Consider the following 13,891-nt stretch of genomic DNA (forward strand, 5'->3'; position numbering starts at 1 on the left):
GACTTGGTTCCCTCTGCCTGCCCTGCTTCGTGCGGGATACAGCGTGAAGCTGATTTATTCTATATTGAAAAGGGGTGTTTTAGCTTTGCCCTGCAACCTACGCGCGGCAGGGTAGGCCAAAGGAACCTAGTGTTAAGACACTCTGTTCTCACTAAAACAATTCCGTTCGTCATTTTCCGCCGAATTCTGGACATCATATCAAACCACAACCTTTCGCGCTTACAGTCGCACTTTTGTCCTTGCACCATGACTGGCCTGGATAGGATTTTCATTAGATTTTTTTAAATTTTCTATTTTTTTATTTAATAAAATAAAATATAATCAATAATTTTTGTTCTCAAGGCTTATATTTGCAGTGGCAGAGCTGAATGTCGCGCTTTGCCTCGACATCAGGACAAATAAATGAAAATATTAAATATTCCTCGAGTGGGAATCGAACTCACAACCTATCTCGTACACTCACATGCTGGTGCCCCTGCGCCACGACTGGCCTGAAGCTTAGTTCAGCTTATAATAAAATTATAATATAACGATCTTCGTATACTTGTATGGAAATAAGCGACAACTATCAAATATGCCGACGCGACTACGAGTTTATTGCAAGTGTATTCAAGCTTCCATAACTCGAAGTTAAACCACCTGTAACATTTTGTATGTCGATGTGGTGAATTTGAGATATCTATGAGTGAACGTTATTTTAATAGTTTTGAATCTTATTTTTTTAGCTTCACGCAGTATCACGCACATAACATTGCAGGCAGAGGGAACATGGGAACCTAGTCTTAAGATTCCTACCCTTCTCTGCTGAATTCTTGAGGCGTATTGAGTGGTGGATCTTAACGCCACTTCTAGAATTCGGCGGAAAGGACGGATTGTACGCTAAGCACCGCCTGCCTTTCTTGCTAAGCGGAATACGTAGTGACGCCAAAAAAAATTTCATTAAATGTATGGGTTTCTAATAAATCTAGGCGAGGTAAGTATACGCGAAACAAATAAGCATGGTAGAGTCTTATGCATACTGCTAACTGAAGTATGTACACAATGGCCTATATTTGTATATTATCATATCAAAGAGATTTACTTTTATAGTAAACTTTTACGTTAAATTTACATAAGATACATATAAATATGTTGTAAATTACATTCTACGTTTACTTGAGACAGTCTATAAAACCGACGGATGTGGGTTCGATTTCTACTGCTGGAATGTAGTACTTTCATTTTGACTCTAGTAACAAGACAAGAACGGCGTGCGGTTTTGTTTCCTCTGCCTATACTCTATAAGGGATATAAATAATAATAATGGAAACATAACTTACATATTGAAAACAATTTTTTTCTCTGCCAACTCCGCTATATACAGAAAAGTTTAAAAATATACTTTGTTAAAGTATTTTATAATAAAGATTTATGCTATAAAAGAATTTAAGATATTATAGCTTTATCTATCCTTTTAAAAAGCGAGCATAACTAAGTAACTCACTATGATTCAAAAAGACGACGTGAAAAGACAGTACTTTGTGTAACTATTTTTTAAAATGTTAAAGAATCTAAAAATCTTTATTTACTTTTTTAGCTTCACGCTGTATCCTGCTCAAAATAATAACTATTTGAAAGGTTGGGCAAAGGGAACCTGGGAACCTTGAGTGGAGGTATTCTTGAATTAAGAAAAAACCTGTACTCGCTGTTTACGTATTACAACCGTGTAAAGCCGAGGCGAGACGTTAGTTTTTATTAAATACTGCCCTTTTTCTAATATTTTTAAAAAAGAAAACAAAACGAAACCACTAATGGAAGGATTGCATGAATGAGTGCTATAAAAAGTACTGGAATACAACGTAGGTTCTTAAGTAGCAAAAATATTGTAGAAAAAGTAAAAAAAAATGTACCTTCCTATAAAATTATACATCTACTTAGAAATTGTATATAATTAAGACTTAACAGTGTTATACGCTTTTAACAACATAATTTTGTATGAATAATGAACATTTCATCTTAATGGAGACATTCTTCATGGAAATGGAGGAAAGTTACCTCAAATATTTTTCCATAAAAGACAAGGTTATATTATCTTATGGACTGTTAGTTTCAACTTTCTTTGAAGTCAAATTCTCACCGTGTAACTTGGCTGTGAGCCAAGTGGCCAATATTGGTGTAGTTTATGAAATTCAAAGTCTCCATTTTCTTTTAAAATGTATTTTCTCTTAAGTTTTCTTAAAATTATGATAGCTACTTTGCATTACATATCGTAAGCTGCACGCTGAATCCCGCATGTAGGGAAGGCAACGGGAGCTTATTGTTAAGATACTGCGTGATCCACTTTCCACCTAATTCTGGAGACTTGTTGAGTTTTGGAACTCAGTGCCTTAACACTAGGTTCCATCTGCCTATCCTGATGTGTGTGTGATGCAACGTGACACTGTTTTCTTTATTTTCATTTTCTCGAGTGGGACTCGAGTTAACAAATAGATTATATTAAAGTACATATTATTTTTTACTTAGTGTAAAACATATTCTTCTTAATGGTACACGCTGACTTTCAAAACTAACCTACGGATTTGAACATTTATTTTTTTATCTATGTATAAAACTGAAATTATATATATGTCTTAACTGTAAATACTGTCAAACTGCTAAACCTTCAATTTTGATTTTGCTTATAATAAATTATGAAAAACCACTCTTACGGGAGTAAAATAGCGATTTCTAAGATAAAAACATATGTTTTGTATACAAGCTTTTAAAAAATATAATTAACCGTTGATTGACTGATTGTTTAATTGATTAATAGTAGGCTGCTTCTTACGAGAATAAAATATATAACATAATAATATAAAATATAGTTATTTTTGATTATAGTCGTCGATAGCAAAAATGTGTGAAATATAGTTAAAAAGCGTATTAAAAAAATACGTAGCTTATTGAATCCACGCTTCTTGGAATCAAGAAGCGTGTGCATATGTTCTTATCAAGTTACAACATAATTCTTATACGACTGTAACAACTTATTTATGTTGTTAGCACGCAGTTAGTAATTTTTATAAGCTTTCTAAAATTATTTTTGCCATTGTTATATAATTTAGAAAAATACAGACCCCCCGAAAAGAAATTCACCTAGATGAAACGTACTATAAAAATAAGCTTTTACAAGATTGAAAATAAAAAACCATTTTAATAGAAAACAACATTTATTTGGTTTTATACGAATGAATTTATTTTAAATCAGACAGTTTAATAAATTAGAAGACAAACTCTTTGTTCAGTTTTAAATTCCGGTTTCGAATATCCGTTTCTCTTGGCAAAGTCACAAAGGAGAGCTGAGCAAACAATTTTAAAACTGAACTCACAATATATTATTTTACGTGACCCAAGAAATACGCCTGCATTTTTAAATAAAATTTTAAGTTATAATATTTTTGAAATTAGGCGTTTCAATAATTAACCCTTAGCCACTGACCGTAATGTCGTAATAGAGTGGAATATTTGTGAATATAATTTTTTTTTTGAATAATCTTTAATATTCAATATAAAATAAACATAATAAAAAAAATTGTGTATTTATTAATCAACAACTACAATAGCACCTTGAACGACATAGATATTTTTGAAAATTCAACAAAGTACATTAACTGATAGCTGTATCGGATCTTTGTGACGTTTCTGCTTAAAATCGAGAGTTCAAGTAATGCTTATACGTTACGCGTACCTTTCTCCAAGATTATTCATAATTCTTAGACGATCTGAAAAGTCATAATTTGATAATATTAAAGAATTTCCAGCAACAACATCGAGAGTCCTATAAAATATGTACTATATAAAGAATGGCAAAAAAGATTTATGACGGAAAAGTGTGTATTAAAAGGAATAGGGGGAGACATCGGTTGACCTTCAAAAACACAGTATCAAAGATACTGGAGGAAGGTCACGTAAAAAGCTTGAAGACCAGAAAAGGACATGTATGAAGAGGTTGACGATAGTGAACGAGACGAAAGAGGTATCTAGAGACCGTAGCGTTTGGCGCTCCGTTCTCCCTGACTAGCCCGTTAGGGATAAAGCGTGAAGCTATGTATATATGTATGTATGTATATAATAAATATTTTACCTCGAGTGGAGATCGAATCCACAACCGACGACTGACCTCAGCTGAATAAAATTGGAGTTGCTTTAATATTTTTCTTTATCATAAATACAATCGTTTTTCCATTTTCATTATAGTAACAAAGTTTTACATATAAAACTCTTATGTTTTTCACTTAAATGGTATGTTTTAAGCCCCCCATTGGTCCGTGCGTCCCGTCCGTACGTGACATTGCATAGTACGCGGCGCTCAGCTGGCTCGCTCCAAATTGAGTCGCTAGTGTTGATTTTTGTAATTGTCTTTCGTGTTCTTGCATTTAGTTATTACTACAAGATTTTTTTCTTATTATGGGATGTTATTTCAAATCTATACGTATAATTAAAACGCGCGGCCGCGCGTAGCCAAGTTTTTTTACAAACAAAACTGGCGAGCAGCACCGTGTGTTATTTTACACGAACCATTTGAAGCCACTTTTTACCTATTCGTAACTCAAAAACTATTCCATCTAAAGCTGTCATATTTGGCTCAAATATTTAGACCCCCTACCTGTATACGTGCATAAAATTTCATAAACACAGCTCAAATAGTTATTTAGATAATGACGTCCAAAAATCGTTAATTTTTAGGGGGGTGACTGACCTATAGACCTTAATGTTAACCAAGTTCCAGATGACCTGGAATGGTGAAATTTAGCATCCGGTTAAGTAATTGGGTGTATGTAAAGGAAAAAATCCGAAACTAGTATTTTTTTAACATTTTCTTATAATTTTTCAATAAATAGATTCAATTAGGAACATTTACTTATAGTGTAGCGCCTGCCAACAAAATAAGAGCAATGCATTATTTATATATATTTGCTTTTATTTATGTCACACGTTAGTAAATATTTTATTTGTTTTGTAGACTAACTTCACTATTACTTACGTAAGCCATCTAAAACAACACGATGCTTTCAAGTATATTTTAAGATAAGATATGTCTCCATTTGTAGCTGAAAATGCCTCTAATATATGTCCTGACAAAGCCTGCCATCATGTGGACTTCAAGGGCTTCACGTAAAAATATAAAAATATAATAAATGGATTAACATCCTTCATTATTATTTATTATAATTTAAACATATGTTTTAGTACTTATTATACTAAGAGTATTTGCATAGTCGATTAACGTATTTGATATTAAATTATTATTACAATATTTAAGTACTAAGTCCTATATAAGATCCTATAAGGGTTCTGTTTTATTGCTTTCGAGGTACAGAACCCTAAAACAGAAAAAAAATACACTAAAAAATAAATATAAAAAAAATAATTATATTGATAGAAATATATATAAAATTTAAGAATAATATACTATCTGTAAGGTCAGTCGTGGCACAGGGGCACAAAGTGTGACTGTTAAACCGACTGGTAGTGAGTTCGATTCCCACTCGAGGAAATGAAATATTTATGTAAACTTATATTTCCATTTCTTCGCTCTGGTGTCGAGGCAAGGCGCGGCGGAGAGTTCCGCGACTCAACACGCAATGCCTCCAGAATTCGATGGAAAGTGGGGTTACTGAGTGTATTAACACTAGGTTCCCTCTGTCTACTCTGCTGTGTGCGGGATACAGCGTGAAGCTGATTTTATTTTTAATTTGATATATTGTCAGCCTACCAGCTATCTTAACAGAAGTAATTATAAAGTAATTATTAACACAAAAATTTAAGTAACTGTTAATAAAAAAAATAAGAGAAAAAAAGAGAAAATTAAAAATTACTTAAACAAAATAATAAAAAATAAATAAATCCGCTTTACGATGTATCCCACACATAGCGGGGTAGAGAGAGGGAACCTACTGTTAAGACACTCAGTTCCCCTCTTTCCATCGAACTCTGGAGGCATTGCGTGTTGAGTTATTCCAACAAAATAATAAAATTAGAAAAAAATATTAATTAATATATCAGATTTCTAAACGCAGCATACATTCATTACTTTCAAATCTGACAACTGTCTAAATGACAGTCAACAAAATAAAAACAACAAAATAAAAACTATAGTCGAGATTCATAGATAAATATAATCTATTTTCATATGTAATTAAATATCGTCTTAAGAGTAATAAAACATAATATTATTGACCATAATAAAAAAGTAAATATCTAATTATATTAGATATATTTTATTGTACGAAGCCGCTCATATTTTAATGGTTTTTTTGGCCTGAGTTTCATGATTTTACTGGTTTTAGGAACACTTGTGAAAACGGCAGAGAACGGAGTCGACCTTGGGATCATATCAATTCAGATTGGTACCGTCAGCACTTAATAAACTTATTGTTTATATTTTTTCCAAGACATGTTGAACAATGAGTCGTTCAATAGAATTGCTTGTGGTTGAAACAAGAACTTACACCGAATTGTTCCAATGCCTCCCGATGGGAGCTGCCTCTTCCATGCTATTGCATATTCTTCGTTTGAGCGTATTGATATACAACAAACTAATAAATTGCGCGAGACTATAGTAGAGTACGTATGTCGTAACTGGAATGATTTAAGTATCTACACTAGCGCTCGAAACGGGAATCCTTACTCTTCTAAAGAAGACATGCTTTGCTTAACTACGTACGGAGCTACTTCCGAAATAAAGGCTGCAGTAGATTTGTACAGTACTAGCGGACGCGCGCAGCTTCGCTTGCTTATTGCTTAGGGGTGAATTCTAATAAACTTTGAAACACGTGTTCAATAAAATATTTTTAAGAGTCTCAATTTCAAATTTTATAAAAATCAGTGGCGATTTAAAGATTTTTCTAAATAAAATTTTAACCCCTTATTTATACCCCTAGGGGATGAATTAAAATAAACCACGAAACTTATGTTCAATGAAATATTTTTAAGAGTCTAAATTTCAAATTTTATAAAAATCGGTGGCGATTTAAAGATTTTTTCCATACAAACTTTCAACCCCTTATTTGCACCCTTAGGGGGTGAATTCTAGAAAACCATGAAACACATGTTCAATTAAATATTTTTAAGAGTATAAATTAAAAATTTTATAATAATCGGTGGCGTTTAAAAGATTTTTCCATACAAACTTTCAACCCCTTATTGGCACCCTTAGGGGAAGAATTCTAGAAAACCATGAAACATGTGTTCAATTAAATACTTTTAAGAGTCTGAATTTCAAATTTTATAAAAATTGGTGCCGATTAAAAAAAAAATCTATACAAACTTTCAACCCCTTATTTGCACCCTTAGAGGGAGAATTCTGGAAAACGATGAAACACGTGTTCAATTTAATACTTTTAAAAATCTAAATTTCAAATTTCATAAAAATCGGTGCCGATTAAATTTTTTTTCCATACAAACTTTGAACCCCTATTTCACCCCTTTAGGGTAAAAATTTTTCAAAATCCCTTCTTAGTGGATATCCAGATTACGAAAGTAAATATCTGTCCAAATTTCACGTTCCTACGCACAGCGGCTACGGCTGTGCGTGCGTCTTACCTCAGTCAGTGAGAACAAGTCCTTTTATATATATAGATATAGATAGAAGTGTATTATCACAATGGTGTCCTACTTGGTTTATTCGGCGAACAGAAATGTCCTATGAAGCCCTTACTCTAAACTATGTTTTAAAAAGAGCAACTCTTGAGTTTCTTGCCGTAGTAGCTTCCTATAGGAAAAGTACTTGTAATGGCCAAATTGAATAAAGAATATTTTGATTTTGATTACATTATAAACCTTTCTACTTATGATTTCTGTACAAAAAGTAATGATATCCCATCAAAAACATAAATGTAAAATGAAAGCCAAGTTCAGTAATAAAACATATGCTTTCAGCGATAAAAGAAGTGAGATGTAAATGTATGCCAAGTTCAATGGTCAGTCCTGAAATTAATTTTAACAATATAAAATATTTTATAACAACTGAAAATGTCCATTCTTCTTACAACTTGGAGACTTTATTTATGTGTAATATCTGACTTGGCCAGTTTTCAAATTAATTTACATCGATATAAATAAATGTATTCAAATTCTATTCTATTCAGATTCTATTGTAAATTTATATGAAAACTGGCCAAGACAGATATTACACATAAATAAAGTCTCCAAGTTGTAAGAAGAATGGACATTTTCAGTTGTTATAAAATATTTTATATTGTTAAAAATAAATTTCAGGACTGACCATTGAACTTGGCATACATTTACATCTCACTTCTTTTATCGCTGAAAGCATATGTTTTATTACTGAACTTGGCTTTCATTTTACATTTATGTTTTTGATGGGATAACATTGTTAATGGTTGCTGTTTGTACATGGGAGATGTATCATGTATGCAAATATATTTGTTCGTCTGTGAGTTTGTGCTTACTATATTCTCCTTACATGGGTAAAACCATGAACCTCCTTTTTTTGTAGCATTATTTTTCTTAGGTCTTGTAAGTCATAGTGAAGTTGATTTTCACGACTAGAAGTGTTGTAGCAAAGAACCTACGTCTTGGTCTTTCTTACAATTCTAGATATTTTCCCGTTGGATTTTTAAATATAATACTTAAATATTTCCAAGTAATCGTAACCCAAGCCTTTGTTGTGCCTCTAGTAAAAAAAACCATTTAGTGATTAAGAAATGTCTCCATTTACCGACGCTGACACCGAAAGTAGCTATCGCGATTAATTTAGTCCCGCCCGGAGGTGATCCGGGGCGCGGCGGAAATTTCACAAAACATTTTGCTCCAAAATGCTTATCTACGATTTACGCATAATAAACGGTAAATTCGAAAATTATGTCTCAATTTCCACGTTAAAAACGTTAGCATCGAACGAAATTATTATTTTGTAGCATGTTACGAGAAATATTACTGCCAACTGAATATTTATGTTGATATTATTGTAATTTTTAGCTGTGATTTATAAAATTCGGAAAATCAAAAGCTTTTCGTAATATAATTGAATTATTCATGATTTATTTATTATAATACGAACTTAATAAAGTAAGTTCTTAATGAAAATAATTTTTAAGACTTTTTGCAGCTTAAATTAAATGGTAACGTCAAGTTTTCTTGAAAGTTCGTGCCATTTTTTATGCTGTCCACTATGGCATCTATACGCAAGTAATACAGATACATTAATCTACTCTCGTTAAGGAGCATATGCTTAATTTAAGATTTAATAATTTATGATATCTATACTTAATAGTAAAAAAAGTAGTAGTCTAATTTAGTTATTTAACTTTTAGTTGTTTGAACAAAAATGTTTACTCTGAACATTGGACCGCTCGTATTTATTTTCCAACTCGAGAACAGTTTAATTGATTTCGCCGAAGCTTCCCTAGAAGATAACTTAGTTAGCACGTGTCTGAAATGTTTTGTACTAAGTACAAGATAATAAAAGAAATTAAACAATTAACAACGTACGTACGTAGAGAAATATTATTTTATGATATATTTTATAAAGAAAAAATATATTATCAGCTTTACGCTATTTCCGTACACAGCGGGGTAAGCAAGGGAGCATTGTGTTAAGATACTCCGTTACCCATTTTCCGCCTAATTCCGGAGACATTGCGTGTTGAGTGGCGGAACTCACCGCCGGGCTTTGGCCTTGGTACCAGAGTGAAGAAATGGAAATATTAGTAAATAATAGTTCATTCCCTCGAGTGGGGATCGTACCCACAACTGTTGCGTTAGAGTCACACCCTTGTGCCCCTGGGCCGCCACGGCCTTAAATACAAATACATATAAAGAAAATTAAACTTTTATTGCAATTAACGATAAGTTTAGTCTTTTCTATATGCAACATTTTATAGTTTAGTAGACGTCGTTCGTAACTGTGTTTACATGACCTTTAACACGTAAAATGAAATATCCCGTTTTTAGTAGGAATTTCAAGCAATCCTCTCTAAGTGCTCCCCTAAACACTCTATCCTACCAACATGCCCAATTTCAATTATCTAAGCCGTCACTTACTAACGAACACTTTTATATGAGGTATACTTATAGATGATATAATTACGAATATATCAGCCTAAACTCGACTGATTTTCCACTACTCAAGTTTGTCTTTCTTTGTCATCATCATACCAGTTCGGTGATACCATATTAAAACATCTAATCTACGTATTATTGCTTAAATGTTTACAAGTTTGTCAAATTCTTCAAGATCTCTCAAAATCAAATACTGGCAGGTCAACCTAATAAAAACGTGTTAAAATACATTACTCCGCCTTTTGCTTCTGGTTACTTTAATTTACGTCTCTAGTTCTAAGTATTTTCTGTAATGCTTCTTAACCCAAACAAATATTATATATTTCGATTACACAGAAACACTATACATTTTCCACTGAGTGGAAATTGAATCTTTTATTATCGTATGAGAAGTCAAATATTTCACAACAGCGAAACAATGGCGATAATTTTATTATGCAACATTCAAATAACGTTAGAGAGAATGTTTATATTAAATATGCAGATATTTGCTGGTCTAATGAAATAGCGGGCGGCGTTGAGTTTCTGCATTCAGCATTCGATATGGAATTTCCACCATCGAGCACGCTATGAATAGTTGTATAGTGTAGAAATATGTTGTTAAAGTTCACTTTGCCTAAGCAGCAAAGTTTGTTGTGTTAAAATTATTTTTTTTATAAAAACAAACAGAGGATTTTCTTGTGGCTTTTATAGTAATTGTTAATATTTTGAAGTTAGGTATATAAGTTATTTTTAGGGTATGTTTTTTTTAGCTTTAGTTGTATTTCGCATACAGCGTGGTAAGCAGAGGGAACCTAGTGTTAAAGTAACCACACTTTCCGCCAAATATTCGAGGCATTGTGTGCTGAGTGGTGCAACTAAACGCCGTACTTACAATAGAAAGGCCCACTTTGATAAAAATATATTGAATAAGTAGCGGCAATCTTGCAGCTGCCCGCTTGAAATATACGAATGTTTATTTAAGCGAAAAAAGCTCGAGTCATTATTTTTGTCTATGAACGCCGAGCTTTGCCTCACCAGAGCGAAGAAATGAAAACAAGTTACACATTTGAGCCCTTGTGCCACGACTGGCCTCTATTCTAAAATATATTTAATGTAATATGCATGGAATTTATACAATATTCGTTTCTTTTTTCCTACAAATTGGATGTAAAGTATTATTTTGATCTTACCGTTCGTACCAATAATAAGAACTAAATAAAATTAATGAAGTACGTCGTCGGGCATCCTGAATAAAAATGGGGCGCGCTTGAGCTTGGAGTGTAATATGTATAATTATATAGCTAGGTATATGTTTGTTATAACATATAATATAATTAGAATGTTTTTATTATCATATTAGTGTTTAATAAAATAATAACCATAATATGGTATGGTACCATAATATGTTATATGAAGGTAACAGCTAGGTTACTTAATTTTTTTTAATTCTTCAAGATACTTTAGACTACTTTCTGCCTGTTGTTGTGCCAATATCTTATTAAAATGTATTTTTTTTTAATTCTTCTGTACATATATTTCTAAATATATATATTAGTTTGATACTGTTGATTTTGATTCTGCACCTCTTGAATTACAGTTTTTTGTTTCTTAAATAATTGAGTTATATATACTCACAAATTTTATATGAGATTGCTTTGATTTGCTATACTTTAGATCAAAATATTTCTGCGTTTATTGTATCAGACAACTATTCTAATGAAGATAGTCAAATATATCATTTGTAATATAAAGTATTTCTTATTATCAAATGAATCTGTTTTAATATAAATAAGTGCAATCCATTATCACAGCTAAATTGACCGTATAACATATGTTAGACCGTACTCTGTTTTGAACAGGACGTTCGCTGTCAGAGTCAAGTGTTCTGTCAATGTGTGACACAGATAAATAATAACTCACCTAACCTAAACATATATTGAAATACACTTTTGATTTAAAAGACTTAAAAAATCTGCAAAATTAGTAATTTCCTTTTAAAACAAGTTTAAAACAAGTTCTATGTTTTTTGAACACATGAATAATTTTCAAAAATTAAAAACAAAAAAGAAAAAGGAAATAGACATATAATTATTGTCTTAATAACTAAAAATGAATAAAATATTAAGATATTTTTAAACAATAGACATAAACCAAAAAAATGCTCTTCGATTCGAAAACATCATTCCGGTTTTTTCGTCGGTAAAAAATATCCACATCTAGAATTGGAACCACTAATTACTGTGTGCGTACTCGTACTTACTGTTTATTCGACGGAAAGTGGGGAACGGAGTGTCTTTCCACTCACTTTCTCCTGTACATTCAGAAAGAACCTAGTGTTAACACAAACCGACCACAATCCATTCGAGACATTGTTCGTAGAGTAGAATAATAGAGCAGAGCTGAGACATTAATATCACTTACTAAATATATTTTAAAAAATAGTACAAAACTGATTCTCGTGGATTGTGTCAATAGTAAAATGAACCTGTTAATATAAAAACAAAAAAAAATATAAATTAACTAACCCAAGTAATTTAGTAATAAGGCACGTGTACAACAGGAAAAACAAAATAGTCTATATTTTTTTTATATAATTTTGTAACGTTCCACAAGAATTCTTTGCGGGTTTAGTGACTGACTATAAACACGACATGTTGTGGGTTCGATTACGATTCAAGGAAATGAAAAATTTAATATGTTCATATTTCAAAATTTCTTCACTCTGCTGCGACGTAAAGCGGAAAACATAGTGTGTTAGCACTAAGTTCCTGCATAGCCTGCAACAAATCGAAGCGGGATAGAGCGTGAAAAAAAAAAAAAGAAATAACTATTCAAACGTCCCCAATAGGTACTACTGAAAAGAAACAGAGTGTATTGAAGTTTGAGTCTACGAGCGCAAGACGCGAGTCCTACATAAGTATTTACGGGCGAGAATACAAAAGCTAAAAAAATCCTTGCAATCTTTTGTTTAAAACATCTAGCTTCAAGGAAAACATTTTTAAAAGGAATGTTAGTCTCGCGTCCAACAGCACGGGAGTTTGAGTTCTTTTGCATAGGAAGTCGTACATTTTAATCGTACTAGGACAACTTTTTTTAAATGTATCCATTGCATTGCAAAGCTTTTGGTGTTGGCGTGAGAAAATTTTCATGTTAAACAGACTGTGCTATAAAGTTAGGCCGTGTTGTCTGTGGAGCTTAATATGTATACTACAGGAAACGTATTAAATATTTAAAAAAAAAATTGTCGTTCATATAACTTTCTTTTTTGGGCTTATTTTTGAATATTTAATTGTACATTGGATTGGAGTCAAAGAAGACGAAGAGAAGGCAGAGAAAATACATACTTACCTAAATATGCAATTAATATTATTAAGCGTATTTTATATCTATTCTGTTTATTTATCGTTACTTATTGACATTTAGCCTGAAAACAACAACACAAAGTGGAAAGTAATTACGAAGTTACATAATTACTCTTTTGATAACATCAAAGAACTGAACGACGCCATGCCACAACGTAGAGTGTAGGCACCGCCACTAGCAATAATGTGCAAATATGACTTTTAAACATAATACAATGAATTCTTATTGATCGTATTATATTCTTATCTAATAATAGACAATTTTAATGAGTAATAAAGTAATTTTAATAAAAAAGGCGATTGTTCTTTTTTTTCCGCGTAGGTTAGACACAGGGAACCTAGAGCTAATACACTTAGATCCTTAGTATTCTGCTAATTTTCTAAATGTTATACAAAATTACTACTCAAAAAAAACCTACAAGACAGATAGGATCAGTTTCCTAGTTAATCCTAGTTACAATGGCACGTAACAAACAGCATATTTTTCTTTGCATCTGGATAAT

Source organism: Heliconius melpomene, chromosome 21 (genome assembly GCF_056956725.1).
Source record: "Heliconius melpomene rosina isolate 202511_hmr_F chromosome 21, ASM5695672v1, whole genome shotgun sequence".
In the NCBI taxonomy this organism is placed as follows: Eukaryota; Metazoa; Arthropoda; class Insecta; order Lepidoptera; family Nymphalidae; genus Heliconius; species Heliconius melpomene.